Source organism: Aedes aegypti, chromosome 2, assembly GCF_002204515.2.
Source record: "Aedes aegypti strain LVP_AGWG chromosome 2, AaegL5.0 Primary Assembly, whole genome shotgun sequence".
NCBI lineage: Eukaryota > Metazoa > Arthropoda > Insecta > Diptera > Culicidae > Aedes > Aedes aegypti.
Genome location: NC_035108.1, coordinates 275,678,644 through 275,700,951, shown reverse-complemented (window position 1 = coordinate 275,700,951; position 22,308 = coordinate 275,678,644). Strand labels below are relative to the sequence as shown.

Genomic DNA, 22,308 nt, shown 5'->3' with positions numbered 1-22,308 from the left:
AGAGTACAAACTAGTTCGCAAGAAAATTTACACACTCGCATTGCATGTTATTTTTCATCATATAAAATATGCACGTATATCGCCTCCACTTTTGTACGTATAAGGCCTTTTCGCAACATCTTAAACGTGAAACTTTGCGCATATAAGCATCGCATAACGCAAAAGGTGATTTCGTTATACGTACATTCTGGTTGTCTGGAGTCTATAAGTCTTCACTTTGTCCTGAGTGTATGGAGATAGAAGAAGCCCGAGATTCATCATAGTACGAAAAACGGATGTGACTGTTCTTAGTGAGTACTTCAGTGTAGAAGATGTGGTACACGGAATAATAAGCGATCCCAATCTTTGGAATATGATGACCAACATGGTGGTGCAAATAATGTCTGGCTTACAGCGCAACTGGCGAGCAGAGCAGCAAACGAAACGCAGAGAGCAGCGCTTGACGTCGGGTCATCGGCGCGCTGATGAGCCGAAAGGCAACCTCCCACCGGAAACGTCGGACCGATCTCGGCATTCGACAAGTCAATCTGTTTATGAGAGGAGACCACCGGGCGCGATCGGAGTAGGCTAGATCCTCCGTTGGGGACTAGACCGAGTAGAACGAGCGTAACGTAGTATCGGTAATAAGTCACGGCAAACCAGAAGTTAGAGGGTAACCGGAATTACAGAGTCGACCCTGACACTTGGCTGACCACCATCGAGTCGGAGTAGGTTAAATGCCCCACCGGGGACTAGCTGAGTAGATCGCGAAACGGCACCGGCAAATGGTTGTCGGGCGCCTGCGAACCGGAAGCTTCCTTCCACCGGAATCGCAGGACCGATCTAGGCAGCTGCCCGGATAGCATCGGTTCGGAGATCTTCCACCGACGGGGGCTACTACTCAGACAAGCGTATCACCGGCTTCAGTCGTCGGAGCGCCAGTGAACCGGAAGCCATCCTCCAACCGGAATCGTTGGGCTGACTTCAGCACTCTACCGGCCAACAACGGAGTATGAACAATGCATAACGTTACCGGTTTCGGGAGATATTCCTCCGTTGGGGTACTCTCCATCGGAGTAGGCTAGCTTCACCGTCGCCGAGTAGTATCGATCACGACGAACCGCCGGCATTGGTCCATCGGAGCGCTTGCAAACCGGATGTCACCCCTCAACCGGAATTGCAAGACCGACCTCGACATCCATCCGGTCCGCCCGTAGAGCATGACGAGCAGAGTAATAGAGTCCAGCGCACCAACAAACACAGTAGCATCTGTCGAAAAAAGACTCACATGGCCTATGCGTGTGGCCGGCCCCAATATGTTGAACATGTTGACATTGAAGAGACAAATTGCAACCAGATCGAATAGAGCAAGAGGTGACGAAAAGGCGTAGGGGCATCAACAAGTGCTCAGCCCACTGAAGTAACACCAAGAGGTAGTTCCAGGGTGACATTGGACATGTAGCTCAAGCCCCTTTTTTCTCTGTTATTACACTCGAGACGTGCATCCGCAATAGACCTCGGCGCTCGATTCAGCCTGATGAAGATCTCCCCTGGTACTGATGGTGGTTCCGGTACTGGTGACAACCTCCGACACCGTGTGAAGTCGAACGTCCGACACCGTGTGAAGCTTGAACGTCGAAAGGAGACAGAAAAAATTATCCCCATATATATGAGCAAAAATACAATCACGTCGGTCATGTTGTTCGAAATGCTCTAAAAAACAATATTCATGGTAGAACATGCCAGAACAATTCAATAGAAGAACATGCTGAAATGAAATATTTTCGGATAAAAAGACAAAAAAATGAATAATGCTAAAACTAAATTCAATTGTTTCTTTTTATTCCCTGAAAATTTGGTGATAGCCTCATTCGAGTTTTTACTCGAATTTTCATAAAGAATTTTTAGTAAACGGTTTTTAAACAGTAATTGTAACATATTTTGATCTAAGTGTGATGTAATTTAGTTGCAATCCAGAAACCGCTTATTTTTTCACAAGATGATCGATTCTCCTATGATTCAAGTCCTCTACATTTGAAAGCAGTGCAAACATTAATTATTACCTTTATAATCTCCACTGTTCGGGATTTGAGACAAAACGGTACGTTCGATGAACATGCAAACAATAATATTTTTTCGAAAATTGTTAGTCATAAGAGGAAAATGGGTTGACATGAGTACTTACTCCATTTTATCCTAACAAACGTGCGGTTTGTCTAATGTTTGTTCGCATAATTTGGAGTAAAAACCAGGTTGTTATGACAGTAACCATATGCTTACGTCATTTCATGCAAAGAATAGTTCAATTAACTTACTGTTTGGACAAAAGTACGAAATGAATCAGAAAACATTCCCCAGCAAAATTTTAATTTAATTTAACTTCAATTGTTAACAGAGGCCGGAATGCAGTCGAAAACACGAGAACGCATTTCCCTGTCAATGTTAGTACTGGTGGTTACGTCAACAATGCAAAAATAGGCAGTGTCCTACACGTTGACTTGTTTTCGAATCCCAGAAATCGCTCAATCGAATTGCGCAGCACGCTCTACTTAGTGTTCTTTGCCAGAATAGGCATTTTTCATCGATAAGCTATTCGTTCGAACAGCGAAAAAAATATCGAGTTTCACTCGTAACCAAATGGCACTGTCATCCCCGAGTGCTAAAACGTAGTTGATTCTTTTTTCCAATTCTGAAGATGACAACCTCAACGATGTTTTGTGGATCTTTTGTATCAGAGCCTCCATCCCTCCATCCTCATACAAATATCGTCGGTGGATTCCATCGGTCGCAGAATTGCAATATTTTGAATGCAATGCGCGGTTGGCTTTCGAGACGACGATCGATCGTTACTTGTTTGCGTATCAAAAGAGGTAGAACAGGTTTCTCGCCTTGTTTCAGTGCGAGTTTTGATGCCTCGTGGTTGCGGCACAGAATCGTTGTCAACAAGGCGGGTTGCGTCGTTTCCGAGGCCAATCATTCGAGTGGAATAGTTTTCCTCTGGATCATGAGTTGAACTATTCATTTAGTTATGGCAATACTCAAGATCCCTTCTTTACTGCTAAATTGAACATTCTAAACTATCATTAAGGTTAAGGATAAGGATTGTTTCAAATCAAAACATAATCTTAAGTGTTTTATACAAAAACCGGCGTACACTCTCACTTCGAATAGGGGAAGGGGTGGTAAAATGAACACCTTAAGGAAATCATCTCGTTTCTGATAGAAAAACAGTTCTGCCGCACAACATCAAAAATAAGGATGTAATCTATAGCAGCGACATGGATTCAGACTAAAATAGCTAAATTTTCACAAATTTTCATCACTATCAAAAAGCGATGCAAATGTTCATTTTACCTGCACTATGTGGGTAAAATGAACAGCGGTTGGTGGTAAAACGAACACCATGCCAAAACACCATGAGCAAAACAAATATTTCTAAAAAAATTTATTGCTTCTCCGAAAATACATCCATTAATGATTGTAACCCATTCAAAAAGAATTCTATAGGTATCAGATTTGACATCATATCATAACGATATTCACCTCACTAAAAAACCTCAAGTCTTCCGAGCTAAAAGTTACGTCAGGTCTAATTTTCAAGCGTGGTTTTCTAAAATCTTAGTTTTTGTTGATATTTTTACTTCAATTGACCTATGTATCAACTCGAACACTCAGATTTATGCTCTAAATCGTCCGTGCGTGACAAAAATCATCGAAATTCATTTTTTCTCGGTAAAAGGCACGGTGTTCATTTTACCACACCTGTTCATTTTTTCACCACTTCCCCTACAGGTTAACAAACCACAATCAGATCAAAACCGATCAGAAAATCATAACAGAATAAAAAAATCTCAATCATGTCGGTATTTTGTCACAAACGTTTGAAATATTTGAATATTTTTCTTAATAACAACACTTAATCCTTATATCATAATAATTACAAGATAAGTTATTATTGTTAACTAAATATGTAGCTTTTCATCAAAATTTATTTAATAATTTATAATGTAATATTGATTTTATTTTTTATCTGGATATAACAATGTTATAGCTAGTCATAATTGTAATATCCTGTACGATGTTTGTTCATTTTGTAATTTTCTTTATAAGTACCACTCCAAACATAACATTGACAATATATCATAGGGATAGTTCATAAACCATGTGGTCATTTATGAAAGGGAGAGGGCTCTGTCCAATGACCACGGTCCATACAAAAATCATAATATTTGTATGGACAAAAGATCACTAGCGGAAGGAAGGATCCAGTAAAATGACCAAGTGATTTATGGATGACACCATAAGTTTTTCTATTTTAAGCAACATTATCTTTCTAAATTTTCAGTTGATATATTTAACAAATGTTTAATGCCGTAGCCGTGCGGTTAGTGTCACCTAGGCATTTACGTGCATCGTGCTAAGGAGTGTGGGTTCGATTCCCGCCACATGCCGAAAAACGTTTCGTGAGGAAAGTTATTCGTCTGTGCCACTGGGCGTTGCATGCTAGTCCGTTGTCTAGTGTGGTGCTTCCTTCAAAGGGCGAACAGCCCACTGGAAGGATTAACGTGTAGTGTCTTTAAAAAAATGTTTTCAGTTTACTTATTCTTCTGGGCTAATACTGCACACTCGCATTGCATGGGGCAGCAGAGTGACCAACGCAAGAGGATATATCCCGCAGGAAGCCTTAGCGAAGCTAGATGTACGATTGTGCAATGAAAGCTCCGTTAGCACTCCATGAACTGGAGAGTTTGTGAGGGGTACACCCATAGTGACCATCAAGCGATTCGCTGTCGCATCGGTCAACGGAACCCTACGCCAATAATGGGAAGAAAAACTAGCGAGCAGAAGTGAAAGACAAAAGCCTTTGACAAGGAACTAATCGTTGAAGCACTTCGTCAAGACTGCGATAACGAGGATATCTACGCCACCGAGCTAATATAATGGATGATAATGGCTTGTAACGCAACTATGCTGAAAAAACTGGAGCGGGGAATAAACGACGAACAGGTGGAATGACCCGCTCAGCACACTTCTCGCTGCTTGTCTCAGAGCCAGAACGCGGGCTCAGAGAGCAGAAATGGAAATGAAGAGCAAGGAGCGAAGAATGGCTTTTTAAGAAACTAGAACTGCTCTCAAACAGGAGATAAAGCTTAGTCAATCTACAATGAAGCCGCAGAAGCAATCACTGAGGAAGGGCAAATGTCCAACGACGAGCTTGAAGAAGCGGCGAAGCGACTAAAATCGAAGAAAGTCCCTGGTCCAGATGAAATACCGCACGTAGAACTGAAAGCTACCATCCTGGCATATCCGGACATGCTCATGAAGTCGTTGCAGAAGTGCCTTGACCACAGTTGTGTAAAAGTTCGCATCACGAAGCAGCTCACGAGTGTATACCAACACATAACAAGCATCACAGACTCGGGAACTGGCTAGGTGTGAGTAAGTCCGCACCCGTCTGCTCGTGAGAACATGTCCAAAGAAGTAGCAACAAGCTCGGGAACGTTTACTCGCGAGTAACCGAGCAAAGTATGATATATTATGGTTTTGACATACAAATTAATTGTATAACCATCAAATCGACAGTAAACTACTAGTTTGTAGTCAACAACCCTTGGAAACTATAATTCTCAAAGGGGAAGCAGCATTTCCCCCAAAGGTACAATATGACTCTGAACAGCTCCGAACACGTTTGCGAAACACTTTTAGCTTCGGTTACTCGGGAGCTGAGTAAACCAGCGCTCTGACACTCGGGAGCGTTTGGTTTTGTTTTTTTCCAGTTCAGAAGAAATGTTTGCCACTTTTCATCACTGCTTGACGAAGATAACTTTCCAAGAACATAGTAGATCCAGAAACTGGTACTGCTGCCAAAACCAGGGAAGCCACTTGGCAGATCCAGCCTCTTTTAGGCCCGTTTGCCTGCTGGATATGGTCGTAAAATTCTTGGATAGAATGACGAAGTGTACGGAGAGTAAGCGTGGGTTGTCGCAAATGCAGTTTGGATTCCGCAAAGGTCATACGCATGCGAAAAGTCCGAGAAAGCAATTAACGCAATAGGAAAGATCATGTCAAACTTAGGCGATCCAAGCAGCAGAACGGCATCTGCTAGCTAACGTCTCGTTATCGATTCTGAGGTATGGAGTTCCAGCTTGGGACAAGACACAAGAAACAAAGCAGAACCGTGAAAAGCTGAGCAGAGCGTTTCGGCTGATGGCAGTGTGAGTCGCGAGTGCTCATAGAGCCACGTATAGCCGATATGATCTCCATTTGCATCACTTTCGCGGAGGATATCGAGTGCTACCAACTAAGAGACGTCAGAAACATACGGAAGACGGCCAGAGTCGAATCTAGGACTTGACAGCACAAGTGGGACTGCAATGCAGGGGATCTCTCCCCTCGCTTATCACTTTTCGTCTACGGAATGATTTCCTAAGAAATCTGGCATCGCTGATTATTTCTAGCGCAAGCAACTACTGCTGTAAATTTCGAGAATTGAGCTTCGGGATAGTCTGAACGTCGTAGAATATCCCAGGACATGAAAAGGCATGTGAAGCAGTGTTTTTCTTGACATACAATCACCCCACAGTTATGGATCAACTAAGGGTCATTTTTCAGAACAAAATATGATTAAACAACATGGTGGCGCTGTACAAACCAAAATTACCTTCCTGATACTGCAGAATATAGTCGTTCTTGAGAATACACGTCAAAATTTGCGATTATTTACCAAAAAGTGTCGATTTAAATTGAAATTCCAAACAATGTCCACCCCACAGATGTGGATCAGAGGAAGAGGAGGATACAACTCATACAAGGCATACACCTAAAATTTTTCCCTGACAGAGAAGTATATTTGCAATGACTTTTCCGAAGACAGTAAATTTTATTCATTGGTTCTTTTTATACAGCCATTTTCCGACTGCGGTCATAAATGACCGTGCCGGCCCCAAAGGGTAAACTTTGATCATTTTAGCGAGAAAAGTACCTGGAACAAGGGTATACCTGAAGTTCTGAACTCCAGGGTAAATTGGAGGGCCTGGAATATCACCAACGTTCCTTGAAATAGTCAATTGGTCTGTGAGAAGGTTCAGTGAACATGGTAGATTATATAACTTCACTCAGTTTAGAAGGAAATATTACTGGAAAAATAGTTGACTTGAAGTTCTGAAGTCCTGGGGAAATTTTGAAGGATCTGCAATACTTCAATCGTTCCTTGAAACAGCATATTGATCCATGAAAAGGTTCAGTCAACATAGTAGATTATATAACTTCACTCAGTTTAGAAAGAAAAAATACTGGAACAAGGAAAGACCTGTAGTTCTGAACTCCAGGGTAATTTGGAGGGCCTGGAATACTTCAAACGTTCCTTGAAATATCGTTTTGATTCGTGAGAAAGCTCAGTGAACATTAAATAACTTCATCGTTTAGTAAGAAAAATTACTAGAACAATTGTAGATCTGAATTTCTGAACTCCGGGGTAATCTGGGTGGCTCGGAATACCCCAAACGTTCCTTGAAACAGCTAATTGTTCCGTGAGAAAATTCAGTGAACATGTTAGATTTTATAACTTCACTCAGTTTAGCGAGATAAATTACTTGAACAAGTGCAGACCTGAAGTTCTGAACTCCAGGGTAATTTGGAGGGCCTGGAATATCCCAAACGTTCCTTGAAAGAGCTTATTGATCTATGAGATGGTTTAGTGAGCATGTTAGATTATATAACTACACTCAGTTTAGTGAGATAAATTACTGAAACAAATGTAAACCTGAAGTTACGAAGACTAGGGTAATTTGGAGGGCCTAGAATACCCCAAACGTTCCTTGAATTAGCCTATTGATCCGTGACAAGGTTCAGTAAACTTGGTAAGTTATATATCTTTACTCAGTTTAGCAAGAAAAAATACTGGAATAAGTGTAGACCTGAAGTTCTGAACTCCAGGGTAATTTGAAGGGCCCGGAATACACCAAACGTTCTTTAAAACATCCTATTGATACGTGCGAAAGTTCAGTGAACATGGTAGATTATATAACTTCACCCAGTTTAGCAAGAAATACTACTGGAATAAATTTGGAGGGCCTGGAATACCTCAAACATGCCTTTTGATCCGTGAGAAGGTTCAGTAAACATTGTAGATTATATAACTTCACTCAGTTTAGCGAGCACTGGAACAAGTGTAGACCTGAAGTTCTGAACTCCAGGGTAATTTGGAGGGCCTGCCATATCCCAAAAGTTCCTTGAAATAGCTCTTGAGATTCTCAGAGATTGGTAGATTCAATTTGAATTTGTAATGTTATTGTTTTTAACCCAAACAATTACTGTTACGGTTGTAGATTTCAAAGAGTGCGCTTCAGGACAGTTTGGACGTTCTAGAACATCCCAGGACATAGCAAAGCAAGTGAAATAGTGTTTTCGTTAAAAGAGTAATTCTGTATTATCTAGCCTGAACATCATTTATGTTCACAAACAGCATTTCACGCTTCGTATGTACTTATAGTTCAATTTTCCAAACTTCAGGATGTTCAGGATGTTCTAGGTTGTCAATTAGGTCATAAAGGCATATACTTCATATTTTTCTCTGATAAAAGAGTATATTTGGGACAACTTTGCCGAAGACAGTATATACATTTGTTCATTGGTTCTTTTTTTACAGCCTTTTTTGTACTGCGGTCATATATGACCGCGCCGGCCCCAAAGGGTTAAAGTAATACAAAGAAGTAATTCCCGGGGAATAGCGGACTAGTAGGCCAAGCCAAATAATGGTGGTGAGGTACAGAGTTGTTTTCCCTTTTTTTCTGTACCACGCTCGAGACGTGCATCCGTAATAGACCATTGAGTGAGAGTCACACAGCCTAAACCCCATTAACATCCCAGAGAGCCTAGTTAGGTGAAAATTTCTAGCTTTGCAAGAAGTACAGAAATTCTATAAAAAAACACGCATCGTACGTATAAGGCATTTTCGCATCATCTTATACGTGAAACTTTACCCATATAAGCATCGCATAATGCAAAAGGTGATAACGTTATACGTACATTCTGATTGTCTGGGTAATCCCAAGATCCACACTGGGATCCGACAATCTACACGGGGATCCCAAGATTCACACTGGAATACCATGACCCATAGTGGAATCTTAATATTCGCACTGGAATCCAAGGATCCACACTGGAATACCAAGATTCACAATGTCACTCTACGATCGAAATCTCAGACCCTGGATCCTACGAACTTCACAGCAAACCCTGGATTCACACTGGAATACCAGAATCAATACTGCAGTTCTGGGATCAACACTGAAATCCTGCGACCTACACTACAATTCCAGGATCTTCACTGAAATTTGACGATTCATATTACAATCCTAGGATCCACACAGGAGTTTCAGGATTCACACTAGATTCCTACCCAGGTAACATTGGTAGTTGAATAACAGTTTGTTCAGCTGAAAAAAACAATGTATAAACAGAATTTATCTGGATAAGCTGTTATTCAGCTACCAATGTTACTTGGGTAGGTTCCACATTAGAATCCCAAATTCACACCGAAATTCTGTGATCCACATTACAAACCCAGGATCCGCACTGAAATCCTACGATCTACACTACAATTCTAAATTTCCGCACACTAAAATTTTGCGATCCACACTACAATTCTAGGATCCACACTGGAATCAGTCATGTATCTTTGATTTGGAAACCGCGCTTTTTGTTACATAAGACGAACTGTGTAATGCCAACAAGAGCTGCTAACAAAATAGCAAACAAATTGTAAAATTTTTTGCTCACAACGCAACTTAGCGCTAATCTCTTTGGTCTGCCTTTGAACTCTGTTTCAACTCTGCCAAACATACCATCCTTCCATTTTGTCTAAAAATAATAGCTGTATTCATAAAAGTAACTGATATCCAAATAGATCACTGGGCTTTCGAAGCTTCTGGATATACAGTGCTGTTCTGAATAATAGCAGCGCATGTTGATTTTCATACAAAATGCTCAACTTTGACATGCTGTAGTTTTGTTCCCTTTCAAGCAATCGAGTTGAAATTTTCTCCACAGAACTACAAATATGCCCAATTTTGTAAACACAAAATTTCAAAATTTTCCAAGCCCCTGCCGGAAAGTGAGATACTAGGTGAAATTGTTCGAAAAAATAGCAGTTTTAAAAATTTGAATTTCGGCTTGACATTATAGTTTTAAATTGTATATCACTTACCATTGGAACAATCTCCTCCTACTTATCAAACCTACACTTAAACCGAAAATGTTTAAAATATTTGTAGAAGAAAAATTTTAAAATGAAAAACTGCTATTTTTTCGAAAAATTTCACCTAGTGTCTCACTTTTCGGCAAGGACTCAGAAAAAACTGAAATTTTGTAGTTACAAAATTGATCATATTTGTAGTTCTGTGGAGAAAATTTCAGCTCGATTGCTTGAAAGGGAACAAAACCACAGCATGTCAAAGTTGAGCATTTTGTATGAAAATCGACATGCGCTGCTATTATTCAGAACAGCACTGTATGTATTGATACAGAAAAGACTTTTTAAGTGAAAAAAAAAAAATACAATATTATAAATACTGTATTCTCGCTGTTGACCAGTCTCAATGTTGGCAACCACCCCCTATGTATTATGGTCATAATAATTGACGGTCCATTCAAAGTCCTATGCGGGCGTAGTCCTTTGAACAGCTACATCTTCAACTACCATCTCTGGCCATGCAGATGATGCCATACCTCGGTGAAGTCCGCTACCAGCTCCAACAAGTGGTCAATAACGTCCCCGATGGAGGGGGGAAGAATTTTCAGATAATCACTGATAGATTTACCTAGTAGAGAGTTGACCGTAGACATAACAGCATCTCGACAACAGGTCCACCATTACGACCAGTAGCAGGTTGGATCAGTAACGGCTTCATCATCGTCATCGCCATCATCATCTTCGTTGCCTATCATTGATTATAGCAGAAACCAACAACCGCAAAAGTTTGAAACGAGAGCCTTCTCCATCCACAGCCAGAGGCAGGTTTCGTCTGATAGCTGACTTAACCAGGCTGTTGCCGTGTCACAGTGGTAGTAGTAGTAGCTATTTAGTCGTTGGGCAGCTTTTAGTTATCCCAACCAGTTGCTCGGCAGTGACTTGGTGTGACTCCTCCACTCGTCAAGTGTGTTTTCGCATCTGCATGTGGCGAAGCAAGAATCATTGTTAATTAGTTTGGATTTTTCGGGAGAAACTCGATGGTTGCGCTTGCACCTTGGAGAACAGTTTATCGAAGTGTGAAGCTAAGTTGTTGCGGTTAAATGTGGATGGCAATCAATCGAAACTAGGCTATAGGATCCGCTTTTCAAGTTGTGCGAGGGATTTTTTTTTTCTCTCCAATTCATCCATACCAACCTGAAGATTGTGTTCCTAAGAGCCAACCGAAGAAACAAAACTCCGGAAACGGTACAAGTTTTTTTTTTTTCATTTCATTTTATATTTTCTTCAACAACCGTGTGCCTGTCCAGCAAAGTCTTTTGCGAAACGAGATCCAAAGGAAACGGTCGCGCGCGCTCCTCGTGGTACAAAACAGGAGATATGTTATCTTCAAAAGTCGAATTGCAATCGTGATAACAACGTTTAAGAGAAGAGTGACAGATAATCAATAAAGTGAGTAAAAGCAAAAGAAGAAAAAAGTTGCAACGAAACGTAGGAAAGGAAAATTGTTACAAATTCAGAGTGTGTCCCATGTCTTATGTCTTCGGAGAAAGAGCCCCAAGTGCATGTTGTCTTTGTGTGTGAGTTCTCCTAGAGGTTTTCTCGGTGGAAAAAGTGTTCGAAAAGGCCTTGCTGGAAAAGAGTGACATCAGCAAGAAGAAAAGTGATTGGCGCAGTGCGTTTCATGTATGCGATCAAGATCCTCAACATACTTTGCGACAGCGAAGGAATGCTTGATAAAATAAAAGTATAAGCAGTAAAAATAAATGCCACAGTAGAGAAGAAGAAGAATAACATACACCCGTGAAGCGCAAGAAGCTTGAATGAAAACAAGAAAAGAGAGTATAAAATATTTATATAAAAATTAAGCAGAAGAAACGAAGAGATAATCAAAACGCGACAACCAGTTGGAGGGAACCGCGAAATAGCAAAGAAAACGATGAAGAAGCAATCAGCGATCGAACGAGTGAACATAGTTGGCAAAAGATAAAACAAACCAACTGCGGGCGCATTTCCGAGATCTTAACGGTAGGATCTTGCTTAAGGTCGCATCTTGCCCTCCTCGTCCTCGTCTCCTGCCCAGTGGGGTGAAATTCGGATACCATCGCTTCGGAATCGTCGTCACAGCCGGAGAGATAATTAATATTTTCTTTACGTTCGGCGTTTTGTGGTAATGACAACTTGTAAGCGTTTTCGAATCTTGACCAGTGTCACCTTAATCGCGCTGATTATCATCTCGCGAAGGCAGTGTCATTGTGTTGGTGGGTCCTCGGCCAGCGACGATAACGATCAGAATTGCTGTAGTGGTGGATGTTGTGACGGGCGAAGAAATACCCGAAGAGTGTTGTGCAACGCGTTTTAAGTGGAACGTAGGTGTTTTGAAGAGCATAGTCCTGATTGAAGTACATGCTTCTGGGGTTTGAAGGTCATCGTGTCTCCTCTGTAACGAGCCAAGGCATTGCGATTTGCTTTTGTACGAAGAGTTTCCCTGTTAGTGTAGATAACCGAAGAAAGCTAACAGAGAAAGGAGCATTCAGTTCGAAAAACAATACACTCTGTTCCATCGATTTTAAGGATTTTCTTTCGAACCGAGATTGTAAGTATTCCCATGTTAAAAGTGTAACTATTGAATATTACCTTAAATTTAAAATTGTTTCACCATTTCAACTTATTCGAAGTAACAAGAATTTTCGATTCAGGGAGTTGAACTCGAGCATGAGAAAATTATCGCAGAATACCAATTTAAAGTATTTCGAACCAGATAATTTCTAATACCGTAATCCGGGGGCAAATTGATCACAGGGGTGAATTTGATCAGGTCGGTACCCAACAGCTTTTCCTTCCAAAAATGCTTAATGGTTCGTGGGCATCACAGACATTTTATGCTTGCAAGTTCATAGATGTCTAGTGATGATTAACTTTGATAGTTTTTTCGAAGAAAACTTGAATATTTATGCATTCTTGTTCAAAGAATTATAATTTATTTTTTTAAAACAAGTACTGGCATCCTAGCTATCGATTGCAGTCGATAAATTGCAAAAAGATTTATTTTGAATGGATGTACCGTAAAACGGGGTATCTTTGATAATGCGGGTAACTTTGATAGTGCGTAACACACCACATACTAAACGAAATATCATAATTTCTGTTAATTAGTTAAGCAAAACGAATGCAAAACTAAAGAATATTAGTATGACACTTTATGTAAGAGCGGTTTTCATTTGAATCAACAACATTTGAGGCTTTTATACGAGTATTAAAAATTGACACAATTTTAGCATTTTCGAAACGCTTATAAACAATCTGTTCTACGATCACTATTTGATGAAGTTTTGAATAGTTGGCCACTTAAATTTGATAGCCTGGTTATCATAGAACTTGAATACGGTCTCAAATCTTTTAGCGAAAAGCATTTTCACAAACTGGGACCAATTTTGTAATCTAAGTCAGAAATTTCCATAAAACGTTAAACGCCTATAGGTATGCAATGCCCTACAAATGTTCGTTATTCATTGATTTTTGTTCGATTCATACTCCATTATCAAAGTTACCCCGAAACAGAAAACCAACTTTCGATTATATGAAAAATTATACATCCATTCAAAATAAATCTTTTTGCAATTTATCGACTGCAATCGATAGCTAGGATGCCAGTACTTGTTTTAAAAAAATAAATTATAATTCTTTGAACAAGAATGCATAAATATTCAAGTTTTCTTCGAAAAAACTATCAAAGTTACCCCGTTTTACGGTATAATTTTTCATATAATCGAAAGTTGGTTTTCTGTTTCGGGGTAACTTTGATAATGGAGTATGAATCGAACAAAAATCAATGAATAACGAACATTTGTAGGGCATTGCATACCTATAGGCGTTTAACGTTTTATGGAAATTTCTGACTTAGATTACAAAATTGGTCCCAGTTTGTGAAAATGCTTTTCGCTAAAAGATTTGAGACCGTATTCAAGTTCTATGATAACCAGGCTATCAAATTTAAGTGGCCAACTATTCAAAACTTCATCAAATAGTGATCGTAGAACAGATTGTTTATAAGCGTTTCGAAAATGCTAAAATTGTGTCAATTTTTAATACTCGTATAAAAGCCTCAAATGTTGTTGATTCAAATGAAAACCGCTCTTACATAAAGTGTCATACTAATATTCTTTAGTTTTGCATTCGTTTTGCTTAACTAATTAACAGAAATTATGATATTTCGTTTAGTATGTGGTGTGTTACGCACTATCAAAGTTACCCACATTATCAAAGATACCCCGTTTTACGGTACTTCATTTTTGCAAAGGTCAATTTTGCGTTTAAATATTCACAGTTTCTGAATTTGTAAGCAATACTCATTTTCAATTTTTGATATTGAAACTAATTTTATGAATTGTTAAATGTTATTTCACGAAAAGTCGATTACATAAACTGATAAAGATCAATTAAGTACTGATTTTGTCAAAAACATTTTGTAAATATTTGAATTCCAGAGGATAACAATATAATAAAATGTTGTAAAATAGAGATCAATTTACCCCCGGATCACGGTACTTACTATCTGAATCAAGTATTAGCAAAGTTTGCATAAAAAATATGGTGATATTCGTAGCTATGTACCAAAAAAAATCCACACCAGACAGTTACAGTTTTGACTAACATATGACAAAAACGAAAACTATATTTACTCCCTCAAGAAGATACAATATCCATGTAGAAACGTCGTTCAAATGAGCACCTCGTTCAATCTTAATGAAGACAGCGTTGTCGGAAAACTAAGGTTACCCTTACAAATCCTACAACTACGGATCAGTAACTTATAGTTTAATTCGTAAATTTCACAGTCATGGTATTCAAAGTTGTTTTTTTTTCAAATTTTTGTAAAAATATATCTGCGAATTATGACTATAAAAAACTAATAAACAACGTAAATTGCCTTCTTTTTTGAAGTAGGGGAATGAAAATGGGACGAATATGATTCAAGGTTCAAGTGACTTTATTAAAACACGTTTCGTTCGGGTGGTTTTCACTAAATTTCTGATCTCTCTGCATTTCTCCTATTGGGTACAAGTCTGAATATCTCTTTACTTCTCTTTTCTTTTGTATATTTTCTCGCTTAATCAAAGCAATTTCTTAAGCATTTATGAGCACATTTTTCTGAAGAACATATTATTGAAGCCTTGTTTGAGAAGTTAGTCAAAGTCAGTTTTCCGAGAGCTTTTGAACTGCTTGATATAGCACCCAAAGCATCAAAAATTCTTTAGTTGATTCAACATTTAGGCTTTTAGAGTACAGCCCAACCTCTTTTTACGACAGTTATCGGGGGGTCGTAAAAAGAATCGGTCGTAAAAAATATCAGAGTTTTAATTATGTTTTTGAAAAATGCATCGTCTAGATGTGGAAATACTGATCCGAGATATTCGGCAATGTTGAAGCATGGGTTAAGAACTTTCCAAAATGGCCGTTCCAGTTTTCATATTTTGGTAATAGATGGCAACACTACTTGATTGTTATCAAAAGAGCGAATTATATGGGGGTGTGATATGCAAATACCAATAAACTTCAAAGGTAACGATACCGAATGTTCACCACAGTTGAAGGAAGTGTTACGTGCCATACAGGCCGAAGCACAAATGTTCATATGGCTGGCAATACTGTTTAAGAAGAATAAAGAAAAGATCAAAACCATAAAACTTGAGCGGAATAAAATAAATAGAATGCTTAGCAACATAGCAATACTCTTCAACTGTAATCCAGTTTTTCATAAAGGGTTCAAAAATGTGTCGTAGCTGGCAACACTGTTCAATTGAAATTGCGCCATCAGGCAGTATTAGTTTGCATGAAACTTTTGTTTTGCGGGTGTCTCAGGATCCTAACCACTTAGAATTATGGCGTCTTCGGCGAAGTTGTTCACTAGCTCAAGGATTATGATTATTCTAGCCAAGAGATTCGAGATTTCGAAACCAGGCGGCACAAGTGAGCATGAAACTTTAGTTTTGCTGTTATCTCTGGATCCCAACCACTTAGAAATTTAACGTCTTCGGCAAAGTTGTTCAGTAGCTTAAGCGCTATCACCATAAAAGCTATGATATTCAAAATTAAGACATCAAGCAGCGTTAGTGGGCATGAAACTTTGCGGTTATCTCAGGACCTTGATAATAAGAAAGATGGCGCCTTCGGCAAAGTTGTTCAATAGCTCAAGGACTATCATTTTAAAAGCAAAGAGGTTCAAAATTTTGCTACCAGGCAGCGCTAGTAAGCATGGATCCTTACCACTTAGAAATATGGCGCCTACTACAAAGTTGTTCAGTAGTTCAAGTGCTATCATTATAAAAGCTGGGAGCTTCTAAATTAAGCCACTCTCTTGACTAGAATAATGATAGATCTTTAGCTACTGAACAACTTTGCCCAAGACGCCATCTTTCTATGCATCTAACCGATGGCTATTATAGTGTTCTGATCCATAATATGGGTCGATTTGATCTATAATCAGGGCTGGAAAACGTCAATGTAAATACAGGGTGTCGCGCGACTTGTACATAGTTGCTTACCTCACTGTCATCGGACGGCGAGAGAATGACAGAGATTTTCTCTAAATTATCTTTCATTTTTTCGTCCCTACGGCCTGTGACGGAATCGCAAACTTGACTATTTTTAGTTAATTATCTGGTATAATTGTTGTTTATATCGCTGGAATCAAGGAAGGATATCCACTTAACATTTCAAACACATTTACTTCTAGAAATTCTCCAAAAGGAGATACAAATTTAAATAGCAAAAAGACATTAAAATATAGTTTTGACTTGCGACAGTGAGAAGACTCGTTTCGTCAGTGTCGCAAGCCGGTCATGATACTTAACAGCCCTGTCTATAATGAAATTCCTCTCCCACTGATCCACATCTTTGAGATGGGCATCGTGTTTGAAATTTGTGAATAAAAATTGATTCTTTGGGCTTGGAACTGAGTAATTTTGTTTTGTCACGATTTTTTTTTTAAAGACACTACACGTTAATGCTTCCAGTGGGCTATTTGCCCTTCGAAGGAAGCACCACACTAGACAACGGACTAGCATGCAACGCCCAGTGGCACAGTCGAAAAACATTCCTCTCGAAAAGTTTTCGGCCTGAGGCGGGAATTGAACCCACACTCCTTAGCACGATGCGGCTAAATGCCTCGGTGACACTAACCGCACGACTACGAAGCCCACGATTATTTGGCGTTTTGTGTTATTCTCTGAAAAATTACCCTTAGTTGATTCATAACTGTAAATTGGAGAAAGTATACATTTTGGCGTTCCTTTTGGAATAGCCTTATCTGTAATTCAAAACTGTGGTCCAGCCCATGGTATAAAATCTCATTATAATTGAATGTGAAGCGTTTTTTTTTGTATAACTGCGAATCTGCTTGATGAAACATTGATCCATATCTGTGGGTAACTTTAATGTAATCTGTGTGATGTGAAGTCCGAAAACGATAGCCTAGGAGAACAACTGTGATTATATGCTGACATAGTTCCGCGTAAAACTTTGCCTCTACAATCTCATTTGGATCTAAGAATCTATGCTTATTTCTTGGCACTTACGCCAGATTTTTCGTTGGATGAATCCAACAGCTCAATACTTAGTTAGACATATTATTCAAAGTCAGAAAACAATCCAGGATACTCTCAGTATATTAAAAGTATGTCTATTACAATTATACCTGCTCGAGGGACAATATTCACTCACGTTGCCAATACAAGTTAGTGGACCAGAGTGTTGCAACGTTAAATTTGCTTTCATCATCTGTATTAGTACAATGAGATATGTTGGTTGAAAACAAGGCAACACAAACAGCACATCAGAATATACTGTCCACATAAAACTTGTACAGTCGCTCCACAGTTATGGATAGCACACAGATATGGATCAGAGTGTGATTAAATAGAGAATATCTCATCAATCACACTTGCGCACAAAACATTTTACCTACGTGAACTCTAACTAAACCTATACAGCATCACCAGAAATATTTGCCGTTCGTAGTAAATAAATTGTAGGCCATATGCCTAGAAGAGTTGATTCATAACTGTGAGGCATTGAAACCGACACAACAGTTATGAATCCATGCTAAGCCGATTCCGAAAGCAAAAACGCAAAAAATGTATGCTTTCACTAACGCACAACTCCTTGTAGATAAATTGCTGTTATAGCGTTTTGATCCACATCTGTGGAATGCACAACGTTTAAGGCTCCACCAAATCAACGCGATTTTTTCAGCGACAAAAAAATCGCCGCGATTTCGTTGTTGAGTCGTCAAAAGCACTATAAGGCGGTATCTACAAATTAAGTAACGCGCTAAAGGTGGGGGGAGTCGGCTCAAGCGTTACGGCTCATAAAAAAAGTAAGAGGTTGTTTCCGAGATACAACCGCCAAGTTGACGTTGGATAACGTTAGCTTCTTCTATTTCCTGGTTTGAGACCGTCAATTCTGACCTATCATGGACATTGTATGTTATTATTTGGTTGGTTCGGTGAACACTTCAACACCGATAGAATCGGTCGATAGAAGAAGAAGCATGAGCGTTAACTCTTGCTCCCCAAACAAATATTCCGGTTGAACGTTAGGCCCACGCATGATCCACTAAGATTGGTTGCTTTAGTAGATTCCGAAGCTTGAAGTTGAGGTACTTCTCCATGAAGACAGAGACACTTCATCTATTTCTATTAATTGATTAATTAATTTATTATTTATCAATTATAATTTTGGATGATTAGTTTATAACGGAGATAAACGGCAAACATAGTTTTACCTAGGTTCGCGTCGCTCGAATCGGGCGGCGGTAGCATTTTTGCAGTCTTCTCTGCATGCGTATTTCGATTTGATCGACAATTTCTTGCAAATCAAAACATTAACAAATCTGTTGCTGATTAGTTTTAGCTCTTTGTTTGACAAGTTGATACTCTGATCGCTCTAGCATGCATTTACATGTAGATAGCAACGACGACAACGGCATTAACAACATTAAGTAATGTTTGTAAGGATGCTTAAAATGTATCCCCGAGCCCGATTTCATCTTCTAAACTCGTACCAATTAGCTCATACGATTGATATAATTAAATATCAGGGATTTCCTTAGGAAATTGCCTACATTTAGGCGTGTTCATTGCAATTCTTGATATTAACTATTCATTATTTCTTTAAATATTGCATTATTCGGATTCAGGAAGCTCATATTCATTATGTAGAGTCGTTTCAAAAAATAACAATAATCGCATTGACAAGTGAGCAATTTCACCCCGAAATGGGATTCCCGATTTTCTATTTAAGGGATGATTTTTAGCTTTAAAAACACATTTGTTAGAAAATTTTGGCACATGAGCTAAAGAGTCTGACCATCGAACTTGTATTCCTGTATTCATTTGTTTGGCATTTGCAACATTATTGAAAACAGACAAGAAAAACCATGAAAAATTATCAATTTCACCCGAAATTATGGTACCGTAATCCGGGGTAACATTGATCAGTTTTTAGGATATTTCTTAAATATTTAATTCAAAAATGCAAATGCTCTGAGTTTTATATTTTTAAAACAAGTACTGCCACCCATAGCTCGTGACTATAAACTGTATTTTGGTTTTTGAAAGATTTAAGCATGTTTACAAAAATGTTTTATGTGATTTTTTCATTTAGCTGATATGGGGTAACATTGATCATCCATGTAAACAACATTCAGTAATATTGAAAATGTCGTTACTTACTTAAATCATGGCCCCTGAAGCCGAATATGATGTCCAAACGTTCATATCTCATTTACTTTTTGAGTTATTTTAAAATTAAAAACACCTCGAACAGCGGAATACGCCTAAAGGTAGGCAATTTCCTAAGGGAATTATACATTCTTACAGTAACTCGTTAATTTTGCCTAATTGAACATAGTTATAAAAAATTTGACAGTAGAATCGTTTTTGGCGATGCCATTTTAAGTGAGAACCGCATTTTCCTTGCTCATATCGCTTGCAGAACTTATGTGAGACATGAATCTTCGGTAGTGTCATCTTTAACCATTGAAATCATTGTTTCGCAAACTTGACAAATTTACGCACAAAGCTAACGCAATTTTTGCAAAAATCTTAATTTTCAATAGCTCATAAATATAAGAAAGAGAAGCAATATTCATGCTTTGGAAATGTTTCATCAATAAATGATGATACCAACTTATTATGAGATGAGTCATTCCGATCAATGTTACCCCGCTGATCAATGATACCCCGGATTACGGTACCGTAAAACGGGGTAACTTTGATAATGCGGGTAACTTTGATAGTGCGAGACCCACAACATATTAAACGAAATATCATAATTTCTGTTAATCAGTTAAGCAAAACAAATGCAAAAGTATAGAGTATTAGTATGACACTTCATGCCAAAGCTATTTTCATTGGAATGAAGTGCATTTGAGGCTTTTTATACGAATATTAAAAATTGCCTCAATTTTATCATCTTCGAAACGCTTACAAACAATCTGTTCTACGATCACTATTTGATGTAGTTTTGAATAGTTGGCCACTTATCTTTAACAGCCTAGTTATCATAGAACTTGAATACGGTCTCAAATCTCTTAGCGAATAGCATTTTCACAAACTGGGACTATTTTTGTAATCTAAGTCAGAAATTTCCATATAACGTTATACGCCTAGAGGTATGCAATGCCCTACAAATGTTCGTTATTCATTCAATTTTGTTCGATTCATACTCCATTATCAAAGTTACCCCAAAACAGAAAACCAACTTTCGATTATATGAAAAATTATACATCCATTCATAATAAATCTTTTGGAAATCTATCGACTGCAATCGATAGCTAGGATGCCAGTACTTGTTTTAAAAATATAAATTATTATTCTTTGAAACAGCATGCATAAATATTAAAGTTTTCTTCGACAAAACTATCAAAGTTACCCCGTTTTACGGTACCGTAAAACGGGGTATCTTTGATAATGCGGGTAACTTTGATAGTGCGTAACCCACCACATATTAAACGAAATATCATAATTTCTGTGAATCGGTTAAGCAAAACGAATGCAAAACTGAAGAATATTAGTATGACACTCCATATAAAAGCTGTTTTCATTTGAATCGAGACCATTTGAGGCTTTTTACACGAATATTAAAAATTGACACAATTTTAGCATTTTTGAAACGCTTACAAACAATCTGTTCTACGATCACTATTTGATGTACTTTTGAATAGTTGGCCACTTCTATTTGGCAGCCTAGTTATCATAGAACTTGAATACGGTCTCAAATCTCTTGGCGAAAAGCATTTTCACAAATTGGGACCATTTTTGTAATCTAAGTCAGAAATTTCCATATAACGTTAAACGCCTATAGGTATGCAATGCCCTACAAATGTTCGTAATTCGTTCAATTTTGTTCGATGCATACTCCATTATCAAAGTTACCCCAAAACAGAAAACCGACTTTCGATTATATGAAAAATTATATATCCATCCAAAATAAATCTTTTGGCAATCTATCAACAGCAATCGATAGGTAGGATGCCAGTACTTGTGGTTAAAGGAAGTCCATTCCCGTGACAATGTATACTTCTCCCGGGATAACTCGTGCCATATAAACGCAGTTGCGACAGCAGGGGTTAAAGTGCCGGCTGTAAATTGCAGACGAATGGTCGAATGCAAGTTACCTCTGCGATTTTCTGGGATGATGTGTAATTCCATGGGCGGCATTTCCCCCGGATTATTGCGGAACCACTCCGATGGATAGGTCGGCGGCTTGTCCGTTGCAAGATCGAAATGCGTCATTTCCCGCCGTTTGGCAGGATCTGCCGAAACGCGGTAAACTACTGGATTTAGAGCCATGGTAAAGAACAGGAAAAATATCGACAATATACAAACTGAATACACAAAAACACCGAGCAGGTAGGAGAGAGCTCTGCTGTTAGTGAGGCTAGCTGCCTGCGAAGAGGGTCAGTTTGTCTCAGTCACCATCTGATACTGACGGAGGATGGATGTGCTCCCCAAAGCACGGTCCTCCGTGAAGCGTCTTCTGGTGGCTGGACGGGTTTTTTTGGGGAGGGGCTGGGAATCGAACCCATGACCTTCCGCTTATGAAGCGAAAGCGTAACCTCAAGGCTACAGACCCCC

At 38.8% G+C, this 22,308-nt stretch overlaps 1 protein-coding gene across 1 annotated transcript in view; it reads left to right on the top strand.

The window, feature by feature from the left end:
- Positions 1-11,102: 11,102 nt before the first annotated feature.
- Positions 11,103-22,308, top strand: part of LOC5572653 (protein decapentaplegic) — a 145,502-nt gene continuing 134,296 nt past the window's right edge. The window contains exon 1 of the mRNA XM_021845130.1: positions 11,103-12,764. The gene's annotated coding sequence lies outside the window, so the exon portion shown is untranslated. The remainder of the gene's footprint in view (positions 12,765-22,308) is intronic.